The sequence below is a fragment of the Pyrus communis genome, chromosome 7 (genome assembly GCF_041283825.1).
Source record: "Pyrus communis isolate YQ-2024b chromosome 7, ASM4128382v1, whole genome shotgun sequence".
Classification (NCBI taxonomy): Eukaryota; Viridiplantae; Streptophyta; class Magnoliopsida; order Rosales; family Rosaceae; genus Pyrus; species Pyrus communis.
The window spans coordinates 10,820,430-10,832,457 of record NC_142571.1 but is presented as its reverse complement, the minus strand read 5'-3'; positions in this window follow the sequence as shown (position 1 = coordinate 10,832,457).

Below are 12,028 nucleotides of genomic sequence, written 5' to 3'. Positions count from 1 at the left end.
TCAATGTTACTGGTAACATCTTGCGCATTCAGTGTGCCAAAATCATATATACCGAGGCAACATTTGATGATGTGCGGGTTTGTCATCTCCAGAGCAATGGGTGCCAACTGCTCGGCATGCACCTAGAGTTAATTCTTGTTTTTCTCTTGGGCTTGCTTATCTAATGCCTCTTGAACTATACCATAAGTATCACTCTACACTACTTTTGTAACTGAACCACTTTACCACCTGGATTTTCACTTTCTGTTTGACCTTACCTTCGTCAATTTGGTGATTGGGTTGTTTTCTTTTGATTACGGGATACTCGATTGTCGTTGATGTGTCAACCGTATAATTGATATTATGTTGCTACTGTGACGAAAAAGTAAACAATTAATAGACGAAGTTGATTGAATTGTGTTGTGTGTGGTTAATCTCTTAGTGAATATGATGTTGGGTTTTCACCTATACATCCTGCGTTCGAAACTCCTATTTCTCTAAATTATTTTCATAGTTTGTAAACTTTATCTGTTCCATTGATAATAATAAATGATGAATCGTACTAATGTGAGACACTTGTTAAAAGTTTAGGGGTGCGAAAGTGATAATTCAGGAGCCTTTTGATAATTAAGCTTTTTTTTTAATTCTTATTATGAGGGCGAGAAAGAATCTTAGGCTGTGCTTGGGTAGGGGATTTGCATGTACAAAGCAATTAATTGTAAATATTGTTAGAATAGACTATAACAATTAGAGGGAGGATTAGAAATGCACTTGATTGTTGAAAAGACATAAAAGAGGAGAAAAATATGGTACTTGTTGTGAAAATTAGATAACCAAAATTAACCTCATTAAGTCTCAAATTTGAGTATACAAATCGGAAGATTGTATAGCATATAAGCATGGATATCGTTTCACAAAGATTAATCGAATTGATTCTAAAAGTCCTAACTAAATTGAAATAAATTTTAATTGAGAAGCTTTAATGAAAAAGAATGAGATTTTGAATTAAACTGAAAACTAAATAAAGCTTGAAAATAAAATACATAAAATAATAAAATGAAAACATAAGAAAGGAAGACCTAGGGCATCCGAATTCACCGTAACCAATTCTATTTAATTCCCTTAATATATTATGCTCAAGTAAGTTCCCTAATATTGATGATCGAGTTCCCTAAATTATTCAATGGTCATGGCATTTGGTTGCATCAAAAGTATCCTTACATGTTAATTCTCTATCACATCTAGATGAATTTAAACAAGTAAGAACCCTTTAAACTCTATGGAAATCGTTGGAACATCACACATACCCATATTGCATGATATCTACAAATATTATGGTATCAATTGCAAGAAGCTAAATCCTAGTTAAGTATGGCATCTCTCTAACTTGCATCAAATCAACTCAATTAAAACCTAGATGGTGATCAAACATCTAAATAAAAATCAAGTGCATTATGAATAACAAAAGATACTCAACATGGAATAAAAACTTGATAATAACAATACCACAAGACAATTAAGTATTAATGATTAGGCTATATCGTAGCCCTAACAAATAAAGAAAAGTTCTTCCCTTTTTTGCTCTTCCTTGCCGCAGCCCCACTGGAAAAATTGTGTTTTGGTGGCTCACTTTTTTTTTTAATTAAGGAGAAAGAATCCTCCTTATAAAACCCATGGCAAAAGAAACTGCAAGAAAGAAAAATAACAAATAAAACCTCACTAAAAACCTATCACTAATGGACTTTAAGTCCTTAATAAATAAAAGAAAAATAAACGGAAATAATAATTATGACTCTCCTTAAATCCATTGAATAGCATTCCCATGTCTATTAGATATCCAAAACCGCTATGTTTCCACTTCTTATTGTAATGCATATGCCTTGACGCAGTTAATTACGTTCTTGTTCCTTCGAAATTACAGTATATACCCGAAATCGTCATTTCTTCTTCTTTTTCGCGTAAGTCCGGTATTAATGCCTATAAAATAAAACAATAGAATTTAATGTATTTAACCCATTCATATATATAAAATCCAAAGGAAATATATGATAAAAATATATGTGAATAAGACCGCATCAAATACCCCCAAACTTAGATATTTTGCTTGTCCTCGAGCAGAACCAAAGAAAACATAAAGACGCAACAAAAACAAAGTAGTAGTTAACTTCCCAAATTTTAATCTTAGAGATAACCAATCGTGAGACATTTGTCAAGAAATAACAAAGTAGTTCAAGACAATATCCAAGAGTTAACCAAATTTGAATCGAACCAACTTGGAGTGTAGTGTGTGTAATAGCCATGTCAATGCAATTCTAAGCTTCTTAAAATCATCATATGCAAACTCGTGAGCTTCTTACAAGGCATTCACCCATTCACACATATTTGCGGGTTAATGTGTTTCACTCAAATGATCTCATTATATATATATGCCGCCATATGCTTGCTTGTCCACCTAACTCGCTTTCAATATCAAGTAACTCCTTGGATCAGGATCAAAGGGTCTTTCACAGGATTATAATAGGGTTGAGTGTGACAACCCGTCTCTAATGTTATGACTTTATAGATACTAAAAGAGTGAATTGACAAAAATGCCCCTAGGGGTGAGATTGTAGACTTTCGTTGATCGTCATTTCGTGATGTATACAAGCTATTATTTCACCGTATTCTCGAAGTACTTAATGGTACGAATGCGTAGGCGCAAGCAGAATCAATTTCGGAGTTATGGTTAAAATATTACAAAACGCTGAATACCGAGGGCAAATTAGTAATTTCATGTCTAGAGATATTTTGTATTGTTTTGTGAGCCGCGTGGGGCCCACACCCCACTCATGCCCTATCCCGTATCCCTTCCTTCCAGAAACCTTGGTTTCTCTCTCTCTCTCTCTCTCTCCCTCTCTCTCTTTCTTTACTCACCCACTCTCTTACTGCTATATCACATTACTACTCAATTCTCTCTCTCTCTCTCTCTCTTCATTCTTCTCTCTTAGCTTTCTCTCTAAATAGACACTCTCTCCTTATCGGCAACCTGAGACCCCTACACACTTCACCGCTTTAGCGAGCCCCATCCACCCCATCGTACCACACTACCATCTTCCTTACTCTATACCCAAAATCAACGAGTTTATGAACCCCAACAGTGGCAGAGGCCACTGTTCATTTTTCGCCTGACAAACGCTGGTGATCTATGGACTTTCTGATGAGGTAGGGACCGCGCACCCTTAAATCACATCATTATCATCGTTTTGGGTTGTTTTCTGGATCATTTGTGTGAGTTGATGATGTTTGGTGCAAGAAATACCTCGGGGACCCTTCCTCGTGTTCTTCGGCAACAGACCCATGGGATTTCAAACCTTTTCCAGTCACTTTTTGACCACGGCTAGGTCTCGTGTCTGTAAATCTTTGATCTCCTTTCCCTTAGCTTCAAATTGACCTAAAGATCTTTGAGAATAGTTGAGTTTTGAACCCAAATCGGAGTTCGGGAAAATTTTCGGTCAAACCAAACCAGAAATCTACCTTCTTATTTGTTGGGTTCGGCAGGTGCAACCTGCGAGCCCAACGGGTTAACCCGACCCGAGAAAAAAAAAATCCAACCCGAATCCGAACCTGGGATCCGGCCCAGCCCAATTTCTAAATGGATTCTGGAATATTCCCTTTGGAATATTCCTTGAGTTAACTTTTCGAAATTTTCTCGGAAATCCTCCTAGGCTAATTTTGACGCCCTAAGTCCATTTTTTACATTCATTTAGTAAAATTCCAAAAGTTTTAACGTAGTTTATCATCAAGGTGTCTCAATTGACTTTTAGGGTTGATCGTTGAACTTTTACAAAATTTGATGGGGACTTTCCTTAGTGTATTTCTGTGACATCCCACATCGCCCAGGGGAGTGATCCTTAAATGTATATTCTCATCCCTACCTAGCACGAGGCCTTTTGGGAGCTCACTGGCTTCGGGTTCCGTAGGAACTCCGAAGTTAAGCGAGAAGAGGGCTAGAGCAATCCCATGATGGGTGACCCACTGGGAAGTTGCTCTTGAGTTCCCAAAAACAAAACCGTGAGGGAATGGTAAGCCCAAAGCAGACAATATCGTGCTACGGTAGCGGAGTCGGGCCCGGGAAGTAGATCCGCCCCGGGCCGGGATGTGACAAATTGGTATCAGAGCCTAACCCTGGCCATGGTGTGTCGACGAGGACGTCGGGCCCCTAAGGGGGGTGGATTGTGACATCCCACATCGCCCAGGGGAGTGATCCTTAAATGTATATTCCCATCCCTACCTAGCACGAGGCCTTTTGGGAGCTCACTGGCTTTGGGTTCTGTAGGAACTCCGAAGTTAAGCGAGAAGAGGGTTAGAGCGATCCCATGATGGGTGACCCACTGGGAAGTTGCTCTTGAGTTCCCAAAAACAAAACCGTGAGGGAATGGTAAGCCCAAAGCGGACAATATCGTGCTACGGTAGCGGAGTCGGGCCCGGGAAGTAGTCCCGCCCGGGCCGGGATGTGACAATTTCGATGCCCTGATTCCAAATCCGCATTCCGTTTTCCCAAAATTTAATTGTCTTATTGGAATTTTACTAATGGATCCCAATATTATACTTAGGTGCGATTACTATCAGATACTTCGGCTTTCTTAGCTCAAATGGACGTGATATTGCAAGTACCTATGAGTGGGTCTTTTCTTTTATATATATATATATATATATATATATATATATATATATATATATATAGTGTGTGTGTGTGTGTGTGTGTGTGTGTGTGTGTGTGTGTGTGTATTTGTTAGGTTCCTCTTATATATTTGATAAAGAATTTTCTACGTTACACCTAGATTAGGATAACGTATATAAAATTACCGTATTGATGAAATTCAGGCAATGATACTACATCCTACGGGATGCACAGGTATGCGTATTAGTATGGATGCTTTAATAGTACTAGCCTTTCTGCACGCACAATACGTTACACCTAGATTATGGTAACATATATAAAATTACCGTATTGACGAAATTCAGGCAATTATACTACATCCTACGAGATGCACAGGTATGCATATTAGTATGGATGCTTTAATAGCACTAGCCTTTCTGCACGCACCTTGCGCGTGCAAGAGGCCTTTTTTACATCACGACGTGTTACACGTGGCATATAGAGTTTTTATCCTTTTCACATTTGTGCATGCATAAAAACATCTTTACTTCAAAAACACTTCATACATGTTCTAAATGCATTGATTTTATATGTCCATAATTTTCCATATTAAGGGAGTGATAAAATTAATTTTGATTAGGGCCTATCAACTCTCCAACTTTTCCAGAGGTTGTTGCCAAATAAGAAATTTGTGTACTTCACGGCAGCAGAGTTGATAAGGGCCTCTTTAGCAGCCTATAAACTTCATTCCTGCATGGCTTTTATATTCTAGACAATGAAAAATGTAACTTAACAGAATATAAAATAGTAATTTTCTGCGAACATTTGTCCGAAGTATCTGAGACAGTTGGAACTTTTGGCTGCCACATCCGTTCGGTATCCAAATGCATAGTTGATTCTGTAAAACCACACAATCCCTCACGCAAAGTAAGGGAACATTATGAATTATCAAAAGAATATAAAGAGTTTTTATATGTGAAATAAGTGAAGAGAGACGAATCATGCATACTCCAATGAAAATAATGTACCATACAAATTAGTAAGCAAGTCAAGAAACTACCAATGATAATAAAATGATTCCACTTTTATCTTCCAACATTCTGAAAACCTATAAAATAGAAGATAAATTTTCAAAATTGTTAGGAATACAAACTCCCAAACTTGTACATGCTGATTGAACCAACTCACTCAAACATTCAACTCTGATCGAATTTGGATCCTCACTTCTTCCTTTTGCCGCAACAGTTTTCTCACCACGTTTTATATTCTTTCTAATTCCTTGTGCCAAAGAATTCTTCCTGCAACACATTCGTTTCTAGTTTCAAAAAGACGAATTAACATAATCAAACCACATCTCTTGGTGTTCATGCTTCAAAGGTGCCTGTGCAATAGAATAGCATTAGAAATAAGTGAAGAGACAGGTAGATTACCTATAGTCTGACAAACAAACGTAAAGAAATCCATAAAGGATCATCCCGAACCTGCACTAACCGAAATAGAATTGAAATTAAAACTATGATTCTGATCGACAGAGAACTGAGGAATAGCCAAGCTAGGAATACCATAAGTGCTCGACAGATAGTCGAATTGATGAAAACACAAACGAATAACATCAGTAACGAATCATGGTATTCTTTCGACTATCAGATCAAAAGGACAGAAGACCACTCCTGTGTGAGAAGTGCCTGAAGAGATAAGCAAATAATATAAGCAAAGGAGAATGGTCAAGTAAACCAAACTTAAGCAAAACTATAGGATGGTTAAGTAAACCAAACTTAAGCAAAACTAAAACTCACATAAAAACTTTATGGCTTCATCATCCTTCTAGTGTCGGCCAGCACAGCTCGATTCGGGATCTCGGTGGACATTCCGGATCGGAGTGTGTCATTGAGGATTAAGTAGCTAAACAATGATGGGTATGCAAAGCACAAAATTTAAATAACTTCTAGAGCATTACAATTTGTCTTTGAGAGATAGAGAAACTTTAAACCCATGAAGCACTTCAGAACTTGAGCACAAAATAGAACTTTATTTCATTTGGTTAAACCTTGAAATAACAATATCTTTTTTTTTTTTTTTTTTTTTTTTCTTCTCGTTACTTTTTCTTTTCTATTACAATATTTAAGCTCCGACATTTTGAGTTCTCTCCTCTTAAAAAAAAATTACTCTGCAAGCTTTTTAGATGGGTATGAAACTTTTTTACAAGGTCAGGTAGGAAATATTTGGGTTAAAGAAACAAAAAAAGGCTCAACGGGGTTAACTAGGGAAAATAATTATAAGGGTTGTCTAGAAAGGCTCAAATGAAAGGGAAAAAATGCCTATGTCATTTCCAATATTTTACATTAATTGATGAATGCAATGAGAGGTATAAAGCAAATTCTAAAGATACATGTAACATGAGATCAAGTGCACCAGAATAAATGAGATTGATGCTTAAAATAATGTTTTTTTTTTCTTCAATCATATAATAGGGTCAAAAACTCACAAGAGTCATAAAGTCACCATATTCACATATGACGCTTTAAATAATGCTCTAGTTTCACATCCAAAAGGCTATGTGCATATAAGTTTTCCAAATCAGGATCAACAAAATGACGGTCAAAACTAAGAGATAATGTAAAGAACTAATGTTGAGTTTAACTTTCTTGAAAGTTATGAGAAAATTAATAACGAAGCTCATTAGTGAATTGAGAAGTAGCTAATAAGAACAAGACACAAAGAAAAATAAAACATTTTGGGTTTTTCAAAATTTTCTATCTTTTTATGTATTTTCATTATATTTTTCCAAACTAAAACAAAAAGACTAAAAAATGATAATAAAAACAAATGAAAAAGGTAAGAAAAAGAAAAAAGAAATGAGTAAAGCTCTTGGACAAAGAAACTTCCCGGGTTCAGTCATAAGGACGCGAAGGTGCAAATGGCAATCCAACCCCAAACTTGAATTTTGTATTGGCAACAAGGAAAGTGTCCACTTACCTGCAAAACAAAAAAAAAAAAAAAAAAAAAAAAACACACAATACAATGGGTAAGCTAAACAAGATAGTTAGGAAATGACTTATTATTAAAAAAAAATGAATAATTAATATTAAAGCTAAACCAACTAAAAGATGTAACAATCCAATAATTAAGTAATAGAATCGAATTTGATCCCCGGCAACGGCGCCAGGAACTTGTTGCGAAAATTAGATAACCAAAATTAACCTCATTAAGTCTCAAATTTTGAGAGCTCACAAGTATACGAATAAGAGGATTGTATAGGATATAAGCACGAATATCGTTCCACAGAGATCAAATTAATTCTAAAAGTCCTGCTAACTAAATTGAAACTTTAATGAAAAAGAAATGAGATTTTGAATAAAACTGAAAACTAAATAAAGCTTGAAAACAAAATACATGAAAATAATAAAATGACAACATAAGAAAAGAAGACCTAGGACATCTGAATTTAGTGTAACCAATTCAACTTAATTCCCTTATTATATTATGCTAAAGTAGTTCCCAATATTGATGACTGATTTTCCCTAAATTATTCAACAGTCTGGCATTTATCTAGAAAAGTATCCTTACATGTTAATCTTCTATGGCATCTTAATGAATTTAAACAAATAAGAACCCATTAAACTCTAAGAAAATCATTGGAACATCACACAAACCATAATTGCATGATATCTGCAAATATGTGTTTATGGTATCAATTGCAAGATACTAAATTCAAGTTAAGTATGGCATCTACTCTAACTTGCATCATATCAACTCAATTAAAACCTAGATGGTGATCAAGCATCTAAATAAAAATCAAGCACATTACGAATAGTAAAAGATACTCAATATGGAATAAAAACTTAATAATAACAATGTCACAAGTTAATTAAGTATTCATGATTAGGCTACATATTAGTCCTAGCAAAGAAAGAAAAACTAGAAAAATTCTTCCCTTTTTTGCTCTTGCTTGCCGCAGCCCCACTGGAAAAATTGTGTTTTGGTGGCTCACTTTTTTTTTATTAAGGAGAAAGAATCCTACTTATAAAACCCACGGCAAAAGAAAGGGCAAGGAAAAAAAAAAAAAAAAAAGCAATTAAAACCCCACTAAACCGGACTTTAAGTCCTTTTTTTTTTAATAGAGAAAAGTCCTTATTAAATAAAAAGAAAATAAAGGGAAATAATAAAAACAAATAATTATGTCTCTCTTTAAATGCATTGAATAGCATTCTCATGTCCATTTGATCTTCAAATCCACTATGTTTCCACTTCTTATTGTATTCATATGCCATTGATGCAGTTAATTACACTCTTGCTCCATTGAAATTACTATATATACCCAAAATTGCCATTTTTTTCATCTTTTTTCGCATAACTCCGGCATTGAATGCCTATAAAATAAAACAATAGAATTTAGTATATTTAACCCATTCATGTATACAAAATTCAAAAGAAATATATGATAAAAATAAATATGAATATGACCACATCAATACTCCACCATCAATCAGAACTTGCCATGTATCAAACCAAATTAATTTAAAATTCTCTTTATTAAGTTTAATATAAAACTTGAAAAAAAAATTACTACATAAACTAAAATCGGAAAAAAAAAAAAAAAAACCAAAACAAAACAAAAAGATTTATTATCTCAAACTCACCTCATCCCTCTCTCTCTCTTTCCCGTCCCAACCTACCTAACCCATTCATCAGTGATTAATTCCTGCCCAAAAATACATCTTCCTCAGTTTATCACACTCCTTACCCAGAAAAGAGGTTGGAATTAATGAACCACTCATCAAACCCTTATTTTTTCCAGACACTGCTGCTATTTTGGGGGGAAGAGAGATTCCTATTCTAAAGTACATCCAAGCTAGCATAATGGATCAAAATCTCACGATTCTCAGGAGGTGAATTCGTCTATTCAAGGATGCTTTCGTAATCTAGAATAACCTCATGAGTTAACGATGGTAGGGTTTGAACTAGGTTCACTAGTTAGTGCCATGATGTTCTTCTTCTGGGTTTGTGAATCCTTTGAATCAATAGGTCTGCCACTCTTTTGGCTAGCAACAGATAATTGGCTAGCCGCCATTGTACTGGTTCGCCAATTAGGTGTGGCGAACCTACCTTTGAGGGTTGTCTGGTACATAATAATGGCATCTCGTTCTTCTGGGACAATGGTTTAATGTCCATTAGGCACGTCTATCTTTGCAGGGGTGTATGCAGCTGGTATCAACACTTTTGCAAGATTAGTAAAAGTATCTTGCATCTTCAGGGACATTGACGTTCTTATTTGCCCCTAACAACGGGAAGACTGTCTGAGAATCTGAGAAACAAGAGGTAAAGAGATCACCTGTCAAAGGTTCTAAGTATCTAATGTTAGAAGGAGGATCATAACCGATTTAGATTCCTTATCTTTTATGGGGACCCATTTTTGCACGTAAAAGCGGCACAATCGGCACATTAACCAAACAACCAAAGACGCATAAATGCGAGATGTCAGGCTAGTATCTAGTTACCAACTAAAGCGCAAAATAAGGTTGGTCCGAGAGGAGCCTCAAGCGAACCAACATGGCTGTGTGAAGTATTGCATGACCCCAAGCAGATACCGAAAGTTTGGTAAGCAAGACCAAAGTTCGAGCTATCAATTAAAGACGGTTAATGAACTTTTATATTAGGCTATTTTAGGTGCGAACATGGGGTACATGTTGTTCAACATTAATCCCAACTGACATGCATTAGTCGTTGAAAGTCTTTGATGTAAATTCTCCAGCAATATCTGGTCGAACTAACTTAATCGAATAATCAAGATGGTGAGCACTTAGCTTAATAATTTGTGCTAGGAGTTTGGAGAATGCAACATTGTGTGTGGAAAAAGTGCATACGTGTAACCAGCATGGAGAAGTATCAATCAATACCATGAAGTTTCGAAATAGTCTGCAAGATGGTTAAATGGGTTCACACGTCCCCCATGAATCCATTGAAGATATTTTGGTGGATCTGTTTGGATCTTGTTCGTAAATGGACAAGTAATTAGCTTGCCCAGCGACCATGTTAGGCATGTAAAGTTACGATGAACGTTGCCTAAACTTCGGGTTAGGAGATACATGTATGAACTTTAAGGACATAGCACATCACAGCGCATCACAACACGTCTAGGGTGTCCAAAACGATCATACCAAAGCATAGTTTCCAATGCAAGCCCAGAGTTAGGGCCGACCACATAGTGGACCTTAACGGAGCGGATGGTTGTAATGTACAATCCATTCGGAAGGCGCTCCATCTTCTCTAGAATACATTTTAGACTATATTCATAGGAAGTTATGTAAAGGAATTCATCTTCATTTTCTTTTAGAGGTTTCGCGTGATAATTATTATCTCCGATATCTTTAAAGCTTAATAGCGTTCTTCCAAAACAAGGTGAATAAAGGGCCTTTTTAATGGTTAATTCAAAACCATTGTTCAAAACTGATATTCTGGCACCCTAGGGCTGATAGGGTTATTACACAGACGATTTTAGTAACGTTGCAAACTCCTCTTGCAAAGGTAAATCGATTCACTTAGACTTAGGACTGGTGCTACCTCGAAGCTAATTGGATTCGTAAGGGTGTTAGTCTGACTAATCATGTGTTTTGTACGGTGTGCCTTGATCTATGTTGCAGAGTTTACATTTCGTATTCTGTTGGTTTACTTGGTGTGTTCTTTCATTTCTTGACGTGGTTTTGCTTTATTTTTAGGTTGTACTGCAATAATTGCTCGTGCCTTTGGTGTGCTGTGTTTGTGTATTAATGGTGTTTTGCCTTAAACTTGCTGTTTGGGTTATTTATTATATTCTAGCAACTGTTTGGTTTCCGAGTTACCTTGGCCACTACAAATGTGTGTGAGCCTTATATACAAGGTATTTCATCATTACTTTCTTAATCATGAGCTTGAAGACCAATCAATTGCCTTAATGCTCAATCATGTGTTTTCTAAGGCTGTATACCTGAGCAGTTATCCATTTTTTGATAGTTGGGTTCCTTCTGACATAGTCTATATAATCTGGTTTCCTTCTGGCTTTAAACCTAATTTGTCTACTTAAATTTCCTTTTTCTCCAGTGACCAATTCTCAAGTTACTGCTTCCACCAACTCCTTTCACTCCTGGAGGCCTAAAATTTGCACGAACTAGCGCATATCCCTAGCTGGGCAAACCCCTTCCATGTTCCCAATCAGGGGAGGATCTAATGGTAGTTACGAAGGCTTTTAGGACTTTTACGATGGAGCGCGGTGTAACCTGGGTGAGTACGTACACCCTTTCTTCTACTCTAAATGTTGAGCATATACAAAGTAGGGTGATATGGGCAAGATGTTCGGACAACCTTTGGAACGAAGGCCGATTAAGTGGGTGCTTGGCCTCCTCTAGAAGTATGAAGTCAAGAATACATTCTACC